We start from the raw sequence: 24,403 nt of genomic DNA, 5'->3' as shown, positions 1-24,403 counted from the left end.
TTTTGAACCGTAGCACTAATGGCAGTATCTTTCTCCAGTACACCTTTGGCTTGCCCACAAATTAATTGGAAACATTTTACTATTTACATTTGTGCATAATGTTAACATTGTGCTTATAACAATGGCGAGTTAAGGCTGTGTCTTGTTTGAGTATATAACTGTTTGTGGCTTTTGTCTGTCAATGTCCAATAACTGATCTAAAAGCAAGTAACATTCTTGTTTTTATCATTGTTAAACTTAGTATTTTGTTTGGAAATGTGAAAATATTGTATTAAATATATAGAGAAATTTACTTACACAAAGTAAATTAATTATTTACAGTTTGTCACATACATCATGGAAAAGTATGATTTATATAGTAGTTTATAAGAATATTCATTTCTTCCACTGTGTGGAGTTACTGTGTTTTGAACTGTTTTAATTTTTTATTTTTTTTGGAGCCATAGACAAAATTCATAAATATTTATGAATGATTAATTTCCTCTAGTATTTTTCAAATACCAGGCTTTGAAGAATAATTAATATATAAATATATTGAAATTAGCATTTTGGTCACTTTTGATATTTTAAATCATGAACAACTAAGTATACTTCTCTCAGGTGAAAACCTGATTGGAGTCTATAATCTATTTATAATTAAATTTATAAAGTTAAACAGTTCTTTATTTGGAAAATAATTATAACTCTGGTTTTATATCCAACCCTGATGTGTACACTTGTTTTACTTCACCCAAGTCAAAGCTTTATGATGAAATGTAAACCTGTTTCAATTCATGCTATTTGAAGAACAGGTCAAGTTCCAGTTCAGGCTGAAATTCATCTTTAGAGTCAGTGTGACTGATACAAAACAACAGAACATTTTAACTTTATAGGAGGGTCTTAAAGTTAAATGGCTGCATTAGAAGTAGAGAGCCATTACTTTTCAGGAACTAACAAAAAACGTATTTTGCTATGGAAAGCATTCACATATTTACTTAATAAAATGTTCACTGACCATCTGCTATATCCTAGGTACTGTGCTACAGGAATAATAAAGACATATTTCTTACCCCTATGGAGTTTACAGTTTAGTTGGAGAGATGTGAAATACTGTAGGAACTCACTATAAAGATATTTTTTGTTAGTCATTTTAGATTGGAAATTCACTTTCTCCTTACTATATCTCTGTTACATTTTCTTTCATTTTATTGGTTTAATTTGCAAGCCTAGTTCTTAATAAGACTTAATCCATAGATTGCCTTCTTGGAATTTTGCCTCAATTAGGAAAGAAGACACGAAGGTTTTATTTTCCCCACTCGTTCATGAATTCATTAATTCACGAAGCATTAGACATTTACTTATGTCTCCTGCTTTGTGCTAGATATTGAAGTTCCTAAAATTAAGTGCTTTTGAATCAGATTTTCTATTTCAGGGGTCAGCAAACTATGAAATCTGGCCCATTGCCTATTTTTGTAAATAAGTTTTATTGGAACACAGTCATGCACAACTTTTTATGTATTATCTATGGCTGCTTTTGCACTACAAAGCAGAGTTCATTAGTTGCAATAGAGACTGGCCCTCAAAGCCTGAAATATTTACTATTTGGTCCTTTCTGGGGAAAGCTTGTTGACTCCTGTTCTATTTAATAACATTATAAAACTTTTAAAATTTAATGTAAAATGTACTTAAAGTTATAGCATATTAGAATTGCAAATATTCATTTGGGGTCAGTTTTAGATGTTTTTGATCCTTTAACATTTTAAAATACCTTAATGTTTATCAATCTTCTCTACATATTCACTGTAATATTCACATAATTTTTCCCCAGCTTTATTGAGATATATATGGTCATATTGTATAAGTTTAAGGTGTACAACATCACACAATATTTCTTGTATTGGAATAATATCTAATACTACATTCCAATATATTTGTGTCATGTTATTTTTTTGTATGTAAATGATGTCATAAGTGAAAAACCTGAACGTTCATTAAAGACTCTGTGTAGACGTAACTTTTTTCAACCTCACAATAAACAAATGACCAAGAAAACAATAACCACAAATTAAAAAATATAAGACAGAAATATAAAAGTCTTCAATTATTTAATACATGTCTGTTCCACAAAGGAGTTCATTGACTAATTCAGTCTTTGCACTAGGAAAGAACTGTAATTTTTTTGATAAATTGAAGATAAAAATTTAAAAGTCACAGTAGATGTATATATCAGAATTTTTATAAACTTTATTTATTAACTTTTTATAGGTATAAAGTAAATATATATCATTAGAGTACCTGGATTTCTTATTATATGAAGAATTTTATTCCTTAAATTAGCCTTTTATATTAAAAGGGTTTAAGTGATCTGAAGTTTTGTTGTTAAAACCAGATATAACCCTTTACCTCTTTTAGTGTTGTTACATATTAGCCAAATTTCAGAATACCTCTAATTAACATATCAGGTTGATATTCTTTCATGTATAACTTTAATTTCAGATCCTATTTACTAGGTTAGAAAATTAAGAAATGTATGTGTATGTATATATATACGTGTGTGTGTGTGTATATATATATATATATATATATATATATATATACACACATATATGAATGACATGAAATCTTAAACACTTTTCATTTTAAAGCAAAATTAAAATACCAAGTGCTAAATCATTAAAATGTAACTAGGAGAAAAGTTGTAAATATACATTTAAATTTTCTCCATGTTGGAAACCTTGTGTTGTAATAATTTATAAGCATGATTAAAGAAAGGAATAAATAAATCTTAACGTCTGTCTGTTAATTTAATGACTGCATTTTTGTGATTAGTCAATGTGAAATGCTTGTATTTTAACCCTTGCTTATTAATGATGTGTTGTGGCTTTGTGCTTTGCATAATTCACATGTATGTTATATTTTCATTCCTTGGATCAATACCTAAAATGTTTTAAGTCACTGAACAGATCCTGTATTATAATGAATGCCTCTTTTCTTTTGATGTATTTTTCTTAAATAACAAATTGTTAATTTTTCTTATTAAACATTCAATTGTTGAATAGTATATGTTTTCATAATTTTACTGAGTATATGTATAAGCTACTGCTATTTTTCAGATAATCCTATTAGAAACTAACATTGGTATTTAAAAATAAGATTTATTGTTGACTATCAATTTTTAAATACTAGAAGTTTTAATATTCTTTTCATATATTATAAATAATGAATAAAAATTTGTGATGTAAGCAAATTTATTTAGTAAGTTAACAGTAGATGTGCTCTTGCCCAGGGTAGTCTTTAAAAGATGAGTAAAAGTTTTATTTTTCCTTTATATTGTAAGGGACACTACATGTAACATAAACTATTCTAGCAAATGCTCTTTAAATAAATTTATATTAACTTATCTTTATTTCCCCCTAAACCTCATTTAAGTGACTTATTTTCCTAGAATATTCCTACATAAAATGAATATTGTTTTATTCCCTACATAAAATGAATTCATGTTTGGTAAGAAAATGATGTGTATTCCATTGTGTTCTGGGGTTAATAATGATCACACAGAGGTAAAGAGAGTATTTTTCCCATTCAAGATTGTTTTTTCCTCTAAAAATGAGAAAATTATTTTTTAAAAAGGAAAGCTTGGTACTTGAACCCTCTTGATGCTAGTCCTTTTTCCCAAGTGTCTCTTTTTAAAATAATACCCTCCTGTAGCCTTGTGTTAAAATATATATATGTGTGTATATATAGAGAGAGAGAGCACTAAATTTCTAATATGATACAACAGAATGCGACAAATAGAGGCGCTTTCAGAAATGAGCATGGGGTAGCCGTACACACCTAGTAAATCTGCAGTTTGTCAATTTAACAGTTTTGTGTAACAAAAGAACACTGAGGGACTGAGGAGAGGGGTCAGGCAGCCTGTTAAACTGTGGCCTGTTAAACTTGAGTGGGAACTCAAGGTGTAATGTACTCGGGAAGGAACTTGTTACTGGCTCCACTGCTCCTAAGACCAGAATCAGCCAGGGGAACAAGGTAATGTGTGGGGAAATGGTTTCAAGAAACTGTCAATTCTTTGTAAAGTGGAGTGTTCAGTAAAACAATTTATAGTAATCAGTTATTTTCGTAAATTTGGAAAAGATACACGCAAGTATAGCAACAGACTGGTAATCTATTTTATTTCCAATTTATCATAGAAATCTGTTGAAATAATGTTTCCATTTATTATATTGCCATATCATTCTATGGTACATTCATCAGCTCTCCCCCAAATTATGAGCATCCCCTACATGTTCGGCACTGTGTTAGTCACTAGACATAAATCAGGCACAGTCCTTGTGTACAAGGAGTTTGCAGTTTAGTGGTGAAGGTACCAGATGAACAGATGATCAGAAGCAGAATGGGATTCCTATCTTATTTCAGTAACAACTTTGTGATTTATAATATTGAAGACTCATAATATCGGGGGCTCAATAGATTATAATTATCCAAGAATTGGTAATAAGAATTGTATTTGAAAGCATAGTAATTATTCCAGTAGATCCTTCTAGAAAGCCTTAACTAGAAGGAGGTATTCCATTATAACCTGGCTAGAGATGAGTGGCGTCCAAGTCTCTGTGCTAGAAGAATAGGTTAGTTTTTGCCTAATCGCAGCATCTTTTTTTTTTGTCTGTGTGCATAAATTTCATGAATCACCGAAAGGGAGAATGTAGACTGATTTATAGTTTGCCCTAGATATGATGCTTTGAAAATAATTTTGGAGATATAAATGGACCTTGCAGGTTTGAAATGTGTGACTTAGGAAAAATTTAAGGAGATAATCTAATGATAAGAATGTAAAAAAACATACTTGTAAGTGTGTTTGGTTGAGTGAAGTTAGAATGTAGAGTTTAAAATAACTCTAAAACACATGTCAACGTGAAATGGTGATACTGCTATATTTTTCTTTATATGAAGAAAATGGATGGTCATGTTTCCATTGTAATTCTATTTTCCCAGACATAATGCTTCAGAATGTTTAAGAATTTCTGGAAATAGATTTTTAGATGTTTTAGAAGAACAGTCTCAGTATTCTACAATATCTATGTGCTGTATGAGATATACAGGCATTGTTAATATTAGTGCATTTATTACATCCCTAATTTTTTGTTATAATTTTGTGTCAACTTTCGGTAGACTGAAAATCAGATTTTAGTTCCTATATAATTACAACAGAGTCAAACATTAACACTTTAAAGAGTCTATTTGACATTTTTTAGACAATTTCTAATTTTTAATTATATGTACATTTCTCAGTAAAATATTTTGATCACATACCCTTATATATTATTATATATCTATACATTGCAAGCATAAACTAATATATAAATGTGATTTATAGAACATATAAATTTAAAAGGATAAGATGAATATTAAATATATTTTTAATTTTATGGATAATAAAGTTTTTCTCTCAGTGAACTATTATTGTACTCATCTCATGTTTAAAAAGTGGTAGAATGTTTCATTAGTTTGAAAATCTTGTTTTAGTACTGTTAGAGCAATTCAAAAGTCTGGTTTATTCCAATATGTGATTTCAGTAGCTTCCATAGCTGAAAAAATTACTTTGCTAAATGCATACCTCCATATAGCAAAGTTTATCACTGGATGTTCCTGTTATAAACTAGTCATTGATTTTAAATCATTGGATCATACCAGTTATTTTAAAAAATTTTATTGAAAATTGATGAATTTCCATTTTCCATTCTGTCATTTGCTTCTTGAAAAGTACTGGAAGGGGTTATATCTTTATATTTTAACAAATACTGGGTTTTGTTTTTTTTTTTTTAATTGGAGTATAATTGCTTTACAATGGTATGTTAGTTTCAGCTTCACAACAAAATGAGTCAGTTATATATATACATATGTTCCCATATCTCTTCCCGCTTCTGTCACCCTCCCTCCCAACCTCCCTATCCCACCCCTCCAGGCAGTCACAAAGCACCGAGCTGATCTCTTCAACACTTTCAATATGTCCTGCCACTCCCTTCTGGCTTGAGAGTTTCTGCTGAAAGATAAGCTGTTAACCTTATGTGGATTCCCTTGTGTGCTATTTATTGTTCTTCCCTTGCTGCTTTTAATATGCTTTCTTTGTATTTAATTTTTGACAGTTTGATTAATATGTTGGCTGGTGAATGCCAGTCGGCCCTGATCCTCTGTGCTGGAATCTCTCCGCTTTGCCCTCCGCACCCCTGTTGCTGTGCTCTCCTCCGCGGCTCCGAAGCGAAGCTCCCCCACTCCACCACCCGCAGTCTCCGCCTGCAAAAGGGCTTCCTAGTGTGTGGACACTTTTCCTCCTTCACAGCTCCCTCCCGCTGGTGCAGGACCCACCCCTATCCTTTTGTCTCTGTTTATTTTTTTCTTTTGCCCTAACCAGTTTCGTGGGGGGTTTCTTGCCTTTTGGGAGGTCTGAGGTCTTCTGCCAGCGTTCAGTAAGTGCTCTGTAGGAGTTGTTCCACGTGTAGATGTATTTCTGGTGTATCTGTGGGGAGGAAGGTGATCTCCACGTCTTACTCTTCCGCCATCTTCCCCAACAAATACTGTTAAAACCGTGAAACTTTGAAAGATTTGGAAGCAATTTAAACATACTAGAAAATCTTGCTCCAAAGTTTTAAAAATACACTGGAGAATTTTTATCGTTGGCATACTTATGGTAACAAAGTCCCATAACACTAGAAACACTTCCAAACATTTCAAAATGTTCTCTCCTTAGAAGGATTTTCCAAAAGCAGTTGCTTTCTCATCCAGTCTTAAATGTTTCCTTTATCTTAAAGGAGAGATTGTAAGTCTATTTGTTTAAGTGACAGATATAACATTTTAATCCTTATCATAGAAAAAAATCTGCTGATTTTGGAACAAGCCTCTTTTCATAATAGAAAAATTAGTAATTCATCTTCATGATCCCATTTGGTAATTTGAACACAATCGGCAAAACTCTGTGGCTTAAAACTGAAAAACCAGCAGGAGCAGTGTGTCATGGTACTCATCTGATTATAGTGTTATGAGTTGATACATGTACTGTAATCTGTTCATCTTCCTAAGTGGGTGTGTGTGAAGTGTGGTGGGTACACTGAAAGTGAGTGGCAAGTGATGATCTCCCTGCCAGGATACCTAATGTATTATATGCATTACATATCAGGCTGACATATAACCCCATATAGTAAAGCTTATTTTCTTACTTTAGATGAAAACAAATGTGAACAGAGACTATTAAAAAATGTTTCTGGTACTCCATTGAATCACCTTGCCTCTGAGATATACTTGAGACTTAACGGTTCAGTAACATCTCTAAAACCTTATACGTTACACAGTAAGGATTGGAATTATGTAATTTGTTTTCATAGACACCATCATCTGCTTCTTGGTTGTACTCCCCTACCCACGATTGGGTAAACTTAAACTCACCAATGTACCTAAATCTAGTAGGCTATATCTAGGAAGGTTCTCTATCATGTCCTATTGTGATATGACCTTTGTACTAAAACCCTGCTATCATATAATATGCATTATATGACATTCATATATTTGTGAAAGTTAAATGATGTATTACAGAGTTTTTGGTAGATCACATAACAAATTCTTCTCTATCAGTTGTAACTGAGCTCTAAGGTGATTCTCTAAGACTGCTCTGAGCTATTTTCAATCTCCCTGAACTTTTGACATTTTACAGTTGTGACCCAGGGAAACTCAGAGACTTTGGAGGTAACTATGAAGGGAATGGTGGCCACTGAGTTCCCCAAAATTAATCCCCATCAATCCATTCAAGATTATTAAGAGCCCATCTATAACAGGCACTGGACTAAGAAAGCTAAAGATGAATAAGAATGACATACTGTACTCAAGGGACAGTCCAGGGAAAAATAAATATATACACAAATCACAAGGCAGAAATGGATGTCATGGAAAGTCAGAAAATGTGCATCCAGTTGGAGAAACGTAAGACTTTATGAAGAAGGCAGAAGCCTTGATGGGTAGATAGGATTTGAGTGGAAAAGGAGTAACCAGGTTGGAGATCACCCTGAGCAAAACCAGAGGCCAGAAAAAGTAGTTATTTGACTAGTGTAGGTTGGTTTGTGAGAGACAAGGGGCAAGAATAAAGTTAGAAATATGAAATATGAATTGAGCCATAGCAAGGAGGACCAATACGTATCATGCTTGAGAGAATTTAAAAATGGAAAAATTCTTTAAGTTTGTTAAAAAACATTGAATTTTTTGGAGTGGGAACACAGCAGTGTTTTAGGAAAATTCATAGGCAATTCTTATCATAAATTATAAACACATTGAAAATATCAGAGACTGGAGATGAGAAGTCCAAGCGGAGACACTTCTAAAAGTTTAGCTGATGATTTAGGTAATGTTCAGTTACTCATCACGTATTTATGGATTACTCACAACACTCAAATTGTAGTGGAGTAGAAGAAGCTGGTAGAGGAGAGATTCATGGGACTATTTTTTGCAAATGGGAGGAGAAGATGTATAAGAGAACATCTTGTCGAGTATTGTATTGTCAAGATAATAAAGTTGAGAAAAGTCATGTTGGATAATTTTAAGATAAATTAAGTTTGGGCTTGAAGAGAGTAAAAAGTTTGGGCAATGAGTCAAGAATTTACTATGATTACAAACTGCAGATTGAGCGGCCCGTTTGATGGTGTATAACTTAGCTTTGTATTAGTTTCACGTAAGAGAATATAATCTTGACTTCACCAAGAGAAATGTAAATTTTCGTTTACCAAAAGAGTTTGAAGCAATATCATTATTCCTAAGCCTACTGAAACTTTTAATAGTAAGTCTATTCTAGATCTTGTGATTAAGAGTTGTGGTGTTAGAATGCCTACGTTTGAGTTAAAACTGCTATTATTTAACTGAGTGACTTTTGGAAAGTTACTGAACATTTTGAAAATTTTGTTTCATAGAATATAATAATAGTGCCTACCGAAAGAGGACACTTTTTAGTATTAAATGGACAATGGGTAAAGTGATTAGCATAGGGCCTGTTGCTTAAAGACTCAATGTCTTTTGCTTTTTATTATCACTTATCCAATAATAAGTACTAATTCTCTTTCCTCAAAAAGCTAAAAATCCAAACGCAGTAGATAAGTATAACACATTGAACAATCTGCAACAAGATCTACTGAAGCAAAAATACTCTAGTGTAAGAAAGAAATCAATTCGGACTAGAGTTTGGCTTCTTCTTCACACTATTAGGAAATGTGACATTCAGCAATACTTTCAATCATAAAGGTACAATTCAGTGAATTTTAGTGAACACACCTGAGTAGCCAACACCCAGACCAAGAACAGCACCCCAGAAATTTCCCCACATACCCCTTGCAATCACTATACCCCCCAAAGCTACCCATATTCAAACATCAAATATCACTAATAAGTCTGCCTGTCTTTGGACTTTATATAAATGGAACTTAGAGAATTTGTTTGTGAGAGTCACAATATGACATTTGTGTGATTCATTCATGTTGCATGTAATTGTAGTTTCTTATTACATTCTAGTACTGTATGAATAAATTTGTTGTGTGAATAAATTAATGAATTTATATGAATATTCTCCAGTTGACAAGCAATTGGAGTTGTTTTTAATTTGGGATATACAAATAATGCTGTTATGAACATCTCTCACACATGTTTTTGGTGAATATGTACATGCACATCTGTTGGGTAGGTAGACAGGAGTTGAATCTTGGTTAATGCTTAGGTTCTGGTTTAGTAAATACTGACAGTTTTCTGAAGGGTTGTATGGGAATTACAGTTGCTCCATATCCTTCCCAACACTTGATATTATCAGACTTCAAAATTTATAATCTTCATGGATTTCTCTTAAGTTATTCATTCAGTAGATATTTACATAGCAGTTAGTGTGTGTTAACGATGGTTCCATAGTACTTGGTGTGGAGGATAAAAACACGAATGTATCATGAAACAGAAGATATTACATATTACAGCTGGATAAAAAAAGACTAAAGCAACAACAAATTAATACATTTAAAGAGATGACTATCATCATTTTTGAGACAAACGTTTCTTTTAATGTGATATTTATTAATAGCAGGAAATATGATTCTAACCTAGTTCCAAAATATAAATAAAAACAGAATTGAAAATACTGTGGCAAGCAGTCAGACTTCTGGGGAAGAGAACTTTGGTGAAATTATTAAAATTGTCAAAAAAAGGCTTGCCCAAAGTAGAACCATTTTTATTTCTAGCCTGTAATTTTTTCAGGGTATAAATATATTCACAAAAATATTTTTTCTTATAGTAGACTTTACCCATCATAAACAAATGCAAATATAATAATATTCAATAGGTAGAACCAGAAAGCATTTTGTGTGTTTAAAGATTAATCACTCTGGGATATCATTAAATATAGTGTGAGAATTAAAATGTGCAAATTGTACCGTGTAAATGGTGATGTGTGCTCTGTGAGAATATATTCTTTATAGGAGAGTGAAAGAATAAAAGGAACTTTTTACTGCCACACTAATAAAAAATGACTCCATATTCTACCACCAGAGTTTGCATCCTTCCATCTGAGGGAAGCTTTTTTACTGTTTATTCATGGGCCTTAGGAATATTTTCAGATCTGGGAATAGGGAAGATAATCAGGCCTGGCTCCTCTCACATCAGTGGACATTTCTTCAGCATCCAGGCTCAAAAGAACAGTAGGAGCTCACATGGGCTCCAGTCTCCAAGTCAGCATTTCATTGCTAAAATTGGCAAGATCTTAATTTTAGATGAAACCAGGAGATGTTTCTCATCTCTGCTGATCCACAAGGCACCCCATAGAATCAGTAAAACAACAACAAAAATCTTGGAGAAAGAGATCTAAATTACATGAAGCTTTCTTTTCTATGTAATTTTGGTAGAATTAAGGGCCATTCAACTCTACCTCATTCAGATAACATAAACTGCATATTTAAGTGATGTTTGTTTGTATGTATTTGCTCGTTTTTTTCCTACATAACATTTTTTCATTCAGTAAACATTTATAGATGTGGTTTCTGACCTTATTAAGTTTAGAATTCTCATTTATTTTTTATTTCAGCATCTTTAATGTGTGGGCATATTTTGGTAGAAAGTCTAGTTATTTTTGTTGATGCACAATTTATACATGAAAATCATCCTAATATCCAAATTTCTATTATGTTAACAAGGATATGCTATTTATTTAGACATAATTACGCCATTTAAGATTATGGTTTATATTGAGGAGAGCTTTGGAGACTTTTTTGTATTTCATGAAATTAAACATTGTCTTCAAGTTTTTATGCCTGTGTCACTCTCAAACTATGAGGATTTTTAAGTTATTTTTAAGTCAAAATATGGAGAAAACTTGTACATAAAACTCATTTCCTTATTGACTGGGAAAATATTTCCGTGTATATATATTTTAATGCTTAGGAAAACTCTAGAGAAGTTTTTAAAAGAGAAATTAGTTGGAAAGATTTTAGCTGTGGCTATGATAATAAAAAGCAGATTCTTTTTTGAAAGCTATTTTATCAGAAACTAAAATTTATAAGTCTGGGAATAACTTCATGATTTCATTCAGATACCTATGTCATAGTAAATGAGGCAATATAAAACTATAAGATTTATTTGAAATTTCTTAAGAAGTAAAGGATGGCATATTCTCCTACCAATGGATGTCCTGTAATTCAGGTGTGCAGGAATTTGGATTTTCTGGTTTGAGTAAATAATACAACTTTAAAAATAAACCCATAAATATATATCTAAAAAGTTAAATTATTGTGATTCTTGAAATGTTTTAAAAATACTGTTTTCTTACATTTTTTGGTATTATACCTTTAAAATTGGGAGAGACTTGCAATTTCCTCTTTCCTATCGTTCTACACAAAGCATACATTATTTACTAAGTTTCTCATCTGAATTATACACAGTTTCTACGTTGATGAACCTTTCTAAAGTTGGAGACCATACATAACACAACATAATCCACTTCTTTTTAGGAAAATTATATGATTGCTCTTCTGTATTTTGAGGTAAAATTGATATATATGGAATATTCCTCTGTAACTCTCACTCTGCACCCTGAAGTAAGACTACATCAAATTCCTCCTCTACAGAGCAAATACTTGAAGGCAGCTATTTTTCTGTTTTCCTTGTTAAATATATTTATTTTGTTCAACTCTTTAATCATTGCAATCGCCTATTTTTACTTCTCTTTCAAAATCTAACATCTAGAATTTCATTCATTAGCAAAAATGGTCTAACTGTAAAAAGAATATTGCCACCCTTGATATGAACACTGAGCCCAATAATAATCAATATTGCATCAAATTTCAGTTCCTAGTGGTCATCTAGTTTTTTTTATACTGATCTTACATCAGTATAAGCCTAATATGTATGGTATATGATACTGTTATTAATCATTTTATTTTTTCTTAGCAGTAGATATTTTTAAGTAAAAGTATAGAACTTCTATTTTTTTCTCTAGTAGTTTGCATTCATATAGTTTTTATTTAAATTCTCATATTTGACTTTTAAATAAATCCTTCCAACTTTATGTCATAAGTAAATTGGGAAGCGTGCATTTCATGTCTTCATAAAGTAATTAATAGTCTCCTCCATACCCAGGTGGATCCAGAGCTCAAGCACATACCTCTAGAGAGAGCTCACCCAGTTTGGCATTGATCTCCATTAATGAACTAAATATCATCGATTACAGTTTTGAATATAGTCTTATTAATGTAACACATGTACATAGTTAAAAAAATAAGTGGTGCTAAAATAAAGATAAAGAAAAAAAGCTATCTCCTGTTGCAGTCTTTCCTAACCCAGAATTAATCTTTAAATCTTTTTATCTATGTCTTCTGATACGTACTTCCTTATTCCCAAACAGGCTTACTCTGCTATTTCTTGATGCATCAAAAAAAAAAAATTACCTATTGACTTCCTTTTATAGAGGTTGACTATCTAATTCCTAAATGGACTGCTAATTCTACAATCCTATCTTCAAAATAAATCTTGATTCAGTCAACAGTTAGTGTTCCTTACGTCACTGTGAAGCCAAGTAGTGTACTTGGAAGCACTGTGCTCCTTTTTGAAAAATTAATTAATTAATTTATTTTTGGGCTGCGTTGGGTCTTCGTTGCTGCACGCAGGCTTTCTCTAGTTGGAGTGAACGGGGGCTACTCTTCACTGTGGTGCGCGGGCTTCTTGCGGTGGCTTCTCTTGCTGCGGAGCACAGGCTCTAGGCGTGCGGGCTCATTAGTTGTTGCACACGGGGCTTACTTGCTTTGCAGCATGTGGGATCTTTCTGGACCAGGGCTACGAACCTGTGTCCCCAGCATTGGCAGGTAGTTTCTTAACCACTGCGCCACCAAGGAGGTCCCTAAAGCACTGCTCCTTTCTTGCACAACTCTGATTTTCCTAAAGTTAGTAATTGCTTCCTTTAAAAATTTGCTTAGTTTTTCTTTGAATGTTCCAATTATTATTTTTTCTCTCAAGTGCTTGAACAGGTATATAAAATCTCTATGAATGTTTTTTTCTAAATGCTCAGATATTTCTCTTTCCTAGACTCCTCCCAGAGCCCCCTGACCCCCATTTATCCTCTTCTGATCTGGCCAGGACAAACAACCTTGCTGACCATTCTCTAATCCTATGAACCCTTTCACTCAATTTCGATTATGATGACTTTTTCTTGCATCACATGCTTTTTTTTTTTTTTTTAATTTACTCTTGGATATGAGAACACTTCTCTGTATCTTCTGGAAAGATGAAAAATGGGAGATACATTTTTCCTTTTGTGCAAATCTGAAAATGTCTTTGGTCAGTCCTCATATTTCATTGATAATTTGGCTGGTTTTAGAATTCTGGCTTGAAAATAATTTCCCTCAGAATTTTTAAGGGATTACCTTATCCTTTAGCATTCTGAGATGTCTGGTGATTCTGACTCCTGATTTGTTGTAGGTGCCTTTGTCTTCATATCTGTGTCACTGAAGCTTTTGGTACCCTTGTCCCTGTTGTTCTGATATTGCATGATAAAGTGACTTAGTGTTTGTGTGTGTTTAAAATTCAGTTTGTTAGGCATTCTATAGGCCCTTTCATTAAGGAGACTTGTGCTGAGAAAATCAATTTTGTTATTTCTTAGATAATATCTATGCAACTATTTTCATTGTTCTTTCTTGAACTCTTTCTAGTTGAATATTAGAATTCTTGATCCTCTAATTCTCTTGTTTTTATTCTCTTATTTTCTGTCTCTGTCATTTGATTTTACTTGATGGGAAACTTTGTCAGTGTATAAACCATCTCTTGAATTATTTATGTTATTACATATTGAATTATCCAAAGCCTTTTCTTGCATTCTGATTGCTTTGGGGTCATAGTATTCTATTCTTCTTTTGCCCATACAGCATCTAGTCTCTCTCTCTCATATTAATTACTGTTTTTTGAGGGGAGATTCTCTCTTGATGGTCTCCTTATCATTTGGACCCTTTCTTTGGGTAAGGGTGGGAGTGGTTTTCTGGTTTTCCTATGGAAGTCTTTTCTTTCAAAAGTTGATAATTTTCTGCAGCTCATATTTAAGAGTAAGGCACTAGAGAATTGATATGAAACTGCGTCTGGATAGCATCTAGTGATGATGATATTCCCTGTAAGTCAATAGTTTAAGGTCTTTTATCTTGGAGACCCAGTTTCTCAGAGAAGAACCCTTGAACGTCCTGCCAGTGTGCAAGAGTACTCGGGGCAGAGAGATTAAGGGTCAAGAGTTCAATGCGTAGAATTCCCTTATTCTTCCTCCAGCATCCCCAACTCTGGAACCCCTGCAATTTAATTTCTCCAAAGAATAAACCCCTCATCTGCCTAAAGAGGAGTTGAGGAGATGTAGCCCTTCTTGTTGCATCCAGGTGCTAAGTGGTTCAGAGGTCTTGTAGGTACAAGGTTGTCTTGCTTCACATTGGTCTTTTCTCTTTGCATCTTCCAGTCTGTTTTATTGGCTTTGACTTTGTGGGTTGAAAAAAAAATCAAGGAGGGAGGGGGAAATGAACACATATGATCACTCCATCATTTTTAATGGAAACTGGTTAGGTTTTTGTTGGGGTTTTTTTTTGACCATATGTCTATTCACCTCCTATTCTATTTTGTCTTCCTTCTCTCCACTCTGAAATAACTTGAAGTATGTCTGATGAGTTTTTCAGCATCTTGGTAAACAGAATTTTTTTACAGAGGGAACAAGATAGGGTCTTACCTGAATTCCCTTGAGGTGGTTACCCTCCTTCTCTCACTACTGAATGAACTACAAATGTATGAGTGTTGAACCATGCCCCTATTCCATTCAAGTGTTTAATAGAGAAACCCACACCATGGATTGTATTTTCACTACCTTTTTGAAAATTTATTTACTGAGGATTTGGGAAAGGAAGAAAAAGACAGGGGAACAGAGGTTTAATATGACTTTAGAGTATTGTGTCAAGCACTGTTTTAGGTTCATTCATCCATTATCACCTTTAATCTCACAACTACCCTGAGATGTAGGTGTTATTACTGCCACTTTATGATGAGAAAATTGAGGACTAGGAAGGTTAAGACCTAGCCTAAGGCTGTTAAACTGCTGACAATTGAGGTTCAAGTGTAGGTCTCTGATTCCAAATCCCATGCCCTTTTTACTATTCTATCTTCCACTCCCCAGTAGTAAAAACTATAAAACCCCGCCTTAAATTTTAACATAAATAATCTTTATCTGATTAATATAATTTTAAAATTAGCTTAAGTTCACTGAAAAATTAATCCCCAAAACATTTTTGCCTCACAACCTTTATTGCATATGATAAATAGACATGAATAGGTGCAGTGGGTATCGCTCCTTTAATTTCAACTCTGACTTTTCCCTTATCAAAGCCCTCATAGAGCTCATTTTTTATTTCTCATCTGAGAGTTCTCTGTGCATATTCCTTTTCAGATCTTTATAACCCAACTTGAAAGCAAACTTCTTGGCTTTACTTCTGTTAACTCCCACAGCTAGCATGAAAACATTTGTAGAAACTTGAAATGGTAAATCCTGCTATTCTGTTGGCACTTGATTTTAAGAATTTTGTAAATGTTACCATAGTAAGTAATGCCTTGAAAGTCAATCTATTTTTTTAAAGGTATGCTTTAGTTATTTTTCTGATCTCTTTACCTTTTTATGATCTACCCACACTGAATAGTTTTCTGCTTTGTTCCATCCAGGAAAGCAGATGCTCATGGTTCTGAATGCAGCTTCCAGGGGTTAAAATGTGGGTTTTTATCACGGAACGTGCCATACCATCTAACAAAAGTAATGTCCCAGTTGTTGTGATTTGTATAAAGACATCAAGAAAAAGTAAATGCACAATAATGACCCCTAAAGAATTGTTAAAATTAGACAAGAGTTATATTATTCTCATATTGAGAGTAACTGTTTTTTTCCTGATACCATGTAATTGTTAAGATTTATGTTACTGAGTCAATAAAATCTCTGAACAGGAACTCTTTAGATGAGATTTTACAGAGGAGTCTGAAATGTTCATTACTCCTTTGTAATGCACACACACTATACTATTAGACAGAAAGTTAAAAGAATAATCTACAAGCTTTAAACTAATGCCAGTTTTTCCTTAGCAATTTTATTTGCTACAAATAGTGCTTACATTTTGAATTAGACTTACACTTACTGTTGTTTCTAGCAAAATAAACCTGAGTTCAGTAACTCATGTTTGCATGTTTATAGGGATTGTTTATCAAATCTTATTATTGAAGAAAATGAATCCAATAATTGAGTATTTTAGTTACCATATACTGGGGTGATTTTTATCCCAATTTCCTAATATTTATGTGTGGAAAACAGTATATGATAAGTGAAATTTTCTGTATAAAGTACTTGCATGAGTTATTGCAATTTTGCTTCAGGTTTTATATTTGAAAGTGAAAATAATCACAAAATTTTTCCATAGCCATAATTATATTATAGTAAATTATCTTTAAATATTACTTGCAATTGAATTAGCCAGATAAATTATACATGAGATAATTGTGTTGCATTGACTAGCTTAGAACTGTAAGTCCATTTTGTGTGTGTATGTAAATATATACCCCCCCAAAAAATTTTAGAACATGAAATAGAAATCAAAATATTATAATTTTTACAATAATATAAATGTAGTGAAAGTTTACTGGATATGTTTGTTATTAAGCATATATTTCTTTGTCCTTTCAGTTGAGACTCAAGCATCTTTGCAAATGAATCTGACTTGAAAATTTTTAAATGTCTAAATTTGCAGATTTTAAATATAATCAGATACAATGCAACTGAATGAAATATTTCAGTAGTACATATTCTAAAAACCAAATGCTGTCTTGGATTATTAAAGCTGCATAGTCAAAGGGTGTCTGTAACAGGTTAAAAAGGAAATATTCAAACTCCATTAAACTTTAAAACTCTAAGTATAATCTTTCAGGAAATACTATGAATGGGGTCCCTGTTGATAAGATTTAGTATCTTACTCCTTACTGCACATATGCATTGAATTAAAGGAACAGTAGCAGTACTATATTTACAGAGTTGACACTCTACTCTTAATATGCATATTTTTGTCATTTTTTTGCTTCTCTTTAAACAGAGAGATACTCTACTCTACTATACTCTGGCTGTTTTGCTCTAACTACTTTAATTTTTTACTTCTCTAATAGTTTTGGAGCTCAATTTAAAATAGTATTCCACCATTGTAAGGAATGCCCTTAATTACAAAGTATTAATAGTTGTATAAAACTCATAGCTAAGATTTTTCTATAGTGGGGCTTTTCTCTTAGATAGTTATCGTTGTCTTCCTGAAATTTAAAAAACCCATGCTGTTCCTGGGGTTTAGATGTAGTCTGTTTGTTTGATTAGCCTCTTTACTTTATTTAGAGAATGTTATAATAGGCTTCTTAAAAATCAGAAAGAAAAAAAGAAACATATATATCCATGAATGCATACACACAATAGTGTTTTATTCCATAGAATATCTAACTTCTGGACTGTTTTGGCCTGAAACTCTATTATTTCCCTTTGTAATATGTCATTTCATAGACAATTTTTTTGTTTCATAAGAGTGTTGTAAAGACATTTAACATAATCACCAAAACATAGTTTAAAAAATTCTCTGGCAAAATAGCTATGATCAAAAATTTTCCATAAAAAATTTAAAATTTAACTTTACTATAGAAGCATACAACTGTTTAGTTTTGAAAAGTTCAAAACAAAGATAAATAATACATGTTCCTATAGTGAGAAATTCATTGATACTTTTGGAATTGCCATAAAGACAAAGAAAATGACAACTAATCCTCTCAAATTATTTCCAAGTACATGATTATGTTTTGCTACTATGATACGTTTGTGTTTAAATCAAAACTTCTCCATTTTTTTCATTGTAAATTGATGCTTCTTATTCAGTTGCACCTGTCTTGATGGAAAGCATTTCTGGTTTGTAGTGAGAAGGTATATTTGGACTTAGATTTGTAACGTGTAATGATTGCATTTCTGTGAGTTTAGCTCTCCTAAAACAAAAAGACTGTGTGAACCCCTTTGTCACTTGGTAGCAGGTTTTCCTTGGTTGTCTTAGCTAATACCTGTCATACAGTAAGCAATAGGATGGACATGACTCCCAGCCATCCAGTTGTGAGCTTTCACATTTTCAACAGATGACTGTGGACCTTGCTGTCAGGAAACAGAGATAATGTGACATCTAGAAATAAAGTAAAAATTCGTTTCTTCATTAGGTTGTTTGACAACTTAACGATTATGTTTCGAAAAACAACCAGAAGATTCCAAAGATTCTGAAAAGCAAAGTGAAATTGATTAATAGTAACTCACTTACTTTTATTCAGTTTTGTATTTTCTTATTAGTCATTTTTTGCATAATAACAACATTGGAAAACGAAAATTAAGTCAAATTATGCTATTTCTGATAGCTGAAAAACTAAATGTCATTATTTTTAACTACCCCGGAAAGGGTTTGTGATAAACCATGATATAGAATAAAATGTTTACAATAGTATTATCAAATTTTGATAATACTTGTTTAATGTTAAATATTTTCCTTATCAGCAAATGAAGAGGAATGTTAAGGAAGCTGTAGTTTTATTGTTAGAAGATACTTTTAGTTCTGACTAATTGACCTTGAACCACTAACTGACCCTGCTGACTTTAAACAATGGGGTCATTGTCAAATTTACTGATTGAAGTCCATTTAGAGAACTGGAAATTATTTAGGCTATATATTGAATTAATTAGGAAATTTTAAATAAAAAACCGAGAATCTATGTGAATTGCTAAGTTTTTCTGTAAAACCTGTGCTTTCACTGATTGGTTGCTTATCTTGATAATCATTAAAAATATTTAATGTAGAACTTATAGTTGATGTTATAGCTCTTTTCTAATATTAAGTGTTTCTAATAATAATTTTCTAATATAAAATGTCAAATATTAGTTTTAGTACTTATTCTTAGAGTTATTTAGCTAAAGTTTACATGACGAACATAGAAACAAAAATATGCTCCTTCATCCATAGATGACACTATGCAGTGGCAAGTGAAATAGACATTTCTAGCCAAATTTCTAGTCTAGCTACTTTTTTTTTGCCTAGTTACTTTTCTAGTCAAACTTAATTAAAATAGATCCCATGAATAATTAATTCTTACTCTTAACTTTGACTTCACTTGTTTTTCAGTAAACCAAACTTTAGGTTCTTTTCTTTTTTACTCTGGTTTTCAAAGAGCTAGCTAAGGGATCTTTATAGCTAAAATTGAAGCTGACCATTACTATGTAATTTAAGCATTAAATTTAAAATATACCATCTAAAATCAGCTAAGGTAGCACCAGTGGAATAGTTATTATTTTAGGAGAACTATGGTTCATTGTACAATGGTACAATTATTTCTTCTTTTGAGAAGAAGAATGGTTCATAACACATTAAATTAGGAACAAGTGATTCTGGGGTTCTTTCTACTTTTCATGATTTCCTGTAATAAGTCTGTTCCCAGTAGAATTTATAGTCTAGCAGGGAAAAGAAACAAGGGAAGAGGTAACCAGGTATTGAGGTATAAAAGCTCTGTAAGAGCCACACCTAATCTAGCCTGGACTGATATCCTCCAGCAGCCAAAGGAGGCTTTGCAGAGGGAATGAGATTTAAAACTCAGCACTGAAAAATATGTAGGGATTGAAATGGAAGAAGAGTGCTGGGACTGGAGGACATGACATGTGCAAATGTTGTGAGCTGGGAATGAGCAGAGTGTTTTCCAGGAAACAATATTCTCTCTCTATGTCATCTTCCCATTCACTTTTACATTATGGAGAACATTTTCAAGGTTGTCCTTCATATAATTAACATTAAGTTTTGCAGGATTCTTTTTATTCTTTATTAATTTTAATATTTTTTACATTTTGCTATAGCATTATAAATTCTTTAGAGTTTTTTAAGTTTGGCCCCTTCTATCATTTAAAAAATTCCTTTCTCCTTACCTTTACCCAGACATTTATATGAAATAGTTATTCTTTTACTAATATTACATATGAAAAATAGAGGTTGAGTGAGATTAAAGAACTTACATACAGTTACCCAGTTTGTTGTCAGTAAAAGGCAGTTTATACATGACAAGGGTATAGTGTAACAGTTACTTTTCAGGTCTATTTTATTGTTAATTAGGGTACATACTAATTCTCCCAATATCAGTATGTTTCCCACTACTTTCAGAGAGGATAGAGACCCAATCACCATTACAGTTTATGAAAGTCTAACACACACGCACAAACCCCACGGTTTTCCATTTTCTAGAACTGGAGCTAGGTAAACTTCATTTCCTTGTTTTATTTTGTTTTGCAATTTAAGTTTCTAGAATTAAATTAACAAGTTTCTCACAAATTGTCAGTTCATTCATTCTTCTGTAGTATCCTTATATGCAAACAAAGCAATAATCCACACTTCCAATATCAGAAGTAATCATTCTGTAATTATGTACAACTTCATTTAAAATATGAGAATAGACTTGTTCCAAAGTTAATCATGTGAAAATGGACTCATTAATTCCGACTGTCCATCTTGAGATTGAATGTGCCAGTCAACCTGCACAGTTCTGGATATTCTATTCTATTTTTAGGGCCTGCAAATTCTACATTTGCTTTGAACGCCCTGTTTTCCTTAAATAGGCACGTGTCTTCACCTAATTTATAAGAATAGTCAATTCAGATTACTTACATTTAATGTCACCACTTCCTATAGCTATTGCTCCCTAGTATTCATGGAAAAATTTCAGAAAGAGTTAGTTAGTAAGACTGTCAACTAAGGATAACAGAGATGATTTTAAAGAAAAAAAAATTTTGATGAGAATGCTGGAAATAAATTTTACAGTTAATCAAAAAATGGTACAGATGAACCAGTTTGCAAGGCAGAAATAGAGACACAGATAAAGAGAATAAACATATGGACACCAAGGGGGGAAAGAGGGATGGGGTGGTGGTAGTGGTGGTGGGATGAATTGGGAGATTGGGATTGACATGTATACACTGATATGTGTAAAACAGATGAATAAGAACCTGCTGTGTAAAAAATAAAATAAAGTTCAAAAAAATTATACAGTTAATAAAACCTCAAGGGAATAGGATGGTATCAGGGATATAAAATAGAGAAAAACAAAAATGAAAAGAATTACTGGGGTCCCAGAGCAAAGAATGACCATGTTTGGGTTTTTCTACTAAATAAGTTATTTTGTAGAAACTTTACAACTCAGAATGTATTGTGGTTTGAGAGAAGGAAGGTAACATTTCACTAGTTATTTACTCTATGACTGCTTCGTTCCAACCAAAACATAATTCTTTGCATAATGTGTTCTCTTTTACTTAAATGCCCACATGGAATTCATCAGACATGATAAAATAATGTACTTATTCCTTTTCAGATCTTGGGGAAAGAGAGTGCTACTTTAAAAGTGTAACGAAAGCATAATTTACTTTGCAATTCTTTGATTTTATACGTTTTGTTTATCTTTCCTAGAAGACTTTGAGTTTAATATCCAATACATATATTTCATGGAAAAGTAAACTGTTTTAATAAATTATTTTAGAGTTTAATAAAAACAAATAACTACTTGCACCAAGAATCAACATCAATTAATCAGCTGATATTTATCGTACCTTCCACTTTGTGGGTGACGTGGGTGATCTAAAAGGTCCTTGACCTCTAGAAGTTTGGATAAAGTATGTGACAAAAATAGAAAACGATGAAGTGCCAAAAAACAGAGACAGAAGAGTTCAGAGAAGTGAAAGATTGATATGTATTCACCTTAGACATGGGATGGACTTAGATCTTTATGGATAAGTACTATTTAGAAAGCACCAGAGCAAGTGATTAGTCGAAGTAAAAGGAAAAAGTATGAATCAGGTACAGTGGTGAGTGAAAATGTCACCCTAAAGAGAAAGTAATTATGTTATATGTTAGTAGAGCAAAGGTTGCGTGTTGAAAAGAAACAGAATATTGTGCTAGAAAGGGATGTTGACTGAAATTTGGTGAATCAAGAAAGCAGGGAAGAGGTTTGTTTTCGTATTGTATTAAGGACAACAGAGATTCATTGTCAGTTCTTGAAAAAAATAAAGAAGCAATATGTTTAAAATTATGTTTAACACTAGTCTTGGTTACAGAGGAATAACAAAGAAGAGGAAGAATACAAGGTGACTTCCAGTTAGATGAGGAGAGGCTATTCAGTTTTGTGAGAAACAGTCCTCATTTTGGTAGTGAACTGTAATGTCCCAGTTTACATTCCACTCACAAATACTGCTTATAGAAGAAATGCATTGTTCAATTCTAAAGTAGAATCTTTAATGTCTCTTCTTGTGTTAGTTTCATAAATGAATTGGTCATTCTTATCAGAAATATCAACAATTTACTGCACGTTTACTGCATGATTCTTGGATTCTTGGCACTGATAAAAGAACTATGAGAATTTTGCAAAACAGAGACACATGGACATTAGATAAGGCACATCAAACAAATATACAAGACCATCTGTCTTTGTCCATCAACAAAACTACATCTTCAAGACTGAGTTTAAATATCACCTCTCCCTGAGTGCTTACTAAATATCCCATAAAGAAATGACTATTTTTCACTATTTTCTTAATTCAATAATATTTTTATTGTAGTATCTTAATGGTTTTTACTGTCTTGTAGTATTTTTATTCTGATCTTTATTGAATTTAATATTATTTAAGATGTACTCTGGCATTATTCATTTAATAGATGGTGTCATTTAGATTATAAGCACTTTGAGGATAAGTCAAGGCAAAAGATGGTTAATGAATCTATATTTATATGCTACTCTTGGTATATGACAGAAACTCAATAATATTCATAGAGTAAATAAAATAGTAAACATTTTTCCATCTTCCATAAGTACTACTGGGCTCATATCATGAGTATTCACAATAATGATTACTTTTTACAAGAGACTATCAGGGAGAGTAATAAATCCTCCTTTGTTCAAAAAGTCACAGTTTAAAAGTTAGAAAAAATACACACCAAGGAGAAAAACGTTCTTGTATGTGTGAACATGCATGTATACTCCCAGATAATATACGCCTGGTACTCAATAGTATATGATATTTTTAGTATAAACTATGTTATACTCTTTGAAAAATAAACAATGTAGTGAAGAAACAGGCAGGGAAGTGCCCAAGATAAGAGACCAAGAGGAGTAGAGCATAAAGGTAGATCTGAAAGGGAAGGTCAGTAGTAGGAAAGATGAGATCGGGCACATTCAGAATGAAACAATGCCATTTGCAGCAACATGGATGGACCTAGAGATTATCATATTAAGTGAAGTAAGCCAGACAAAGGCAAATATCATATGATATTGCTTATATGTGGAATCTGAAAAAAAAAGATACAAATGAACTTATTTCCAAAAAGAAATAGACTCACAGACATAGAAAACAAATTTATAGTTACCAAAGGGGGAAGTGGCGGGACGGATAAATTAGGAAGCTGTGATTAATGTTTACATACTACTATATATAACATAGATAACCAACAGGACCTACTGTATAGCACAGGGAACTATACTCAATATTTTGTAATATCCTATAAGGGAAAAGAATATGAAAAAGAAAATATGCTGAAAAAGAACAGAAACTTGTATATGTATAACTGAATCACTTTGCTATAAACCTGAAGCTAACACAGTATTGTAAATCAACTACATTTCAATACAAAAATAAAAAATAAAAAAATAGCAGGAAAGAATGTACATGTAATACATTTTATCAAGACCCGTTAACAATTCACACTGAATTAAAGTGTGTTCTAAGTGACATGTAAAGCTGTAGGTGTTAACAGGAAGAGAACATCTCAGATATGGTAATGTCTTAATAATC

The 24,403-nt window shown here is 32.4% G+C and overlaps 1 protein-coding gene across 1 annotated transcript in view; it reads left to right on the top strand.

Annotated features, from left to right (window-relative positions):
- ADAMTS20 (ADAM metallopeptidase with thrombospondin type 1 motif 20) overlaps positions 1 to 24,403 on the top strand; it is a 194,035-nt gene that overhangs the window by 122,144 nt on the left and 47,488 nt on the right. The window lies entirely within an intron of this gene.

The sequence above is a fragment of the Neophocaena asiaeorientalis genome, unplaced genomic scaffold (assembly GCF_003031525.2).
Source record: "Neophocaena asiaeorientalis asiaeorientalis breed wild unplaced genomic scaffold, Neophocaena_asiaeorientalis_V1.1 scaffold340, whole genome shotgun sequence".
Classification (NCBI taxonomy): domain Eukaryota; kingdom Metazoa; phylum Chordata; class Mammalia; order Artiodactyla; family Phocoenidae; genus Neophocaena; species Neophocaena asiaeorientalis.
The sequence above is the reverse complement of the archived record's forward strand: the minus strand, read 5'-3'. Positions and strand labels throughout refer to the sequence as shown.